The following is a 328-nucleotide window of genomic DNA, read 5'->3' on the forward strand; positions in this document are numbered from 1 at the left end:
AGTGAAAATATTTTTTTTTTTACAAAAAAAAATAAAATAAAATACTGGAGTTAACTTGAAAATCCCAGTTATGACTTTCTGAACATGTATTTTACCGGCTGTGCCCGGTACGGTGGTACCTTTTAATTATTTTCTCTATTAAATTAACAGTATATTAAGAGCAACAATCCCTATATTTAAATTTTTTTATAAATTAAATCTAATCAAATTAAACAATAAGATTTAGAATAATATTAATTATAATTAATTTTTATTTTATTAGACTAATTTAGTTAAATTTAATTAAAAAATATTTGAATGTATAATATTATCTAAAAAGTATAGGAAA

The sequence above is a fragment of the Arachis duranensis genome, chromosome 1 (assembly GCF_000817695.3).
Source record: "Arachis duranensis cultivar V14167 chromosome 1, aradu.V14167.gnm2.J7QH, whole genome shotgun sequence".
Lineage (NCBI taxonomy): Eukaryota > Viridiplantae > Streptophyta > Magnoliopsida > Fabales > Fabaceae > Arachis > Arachis duranensis.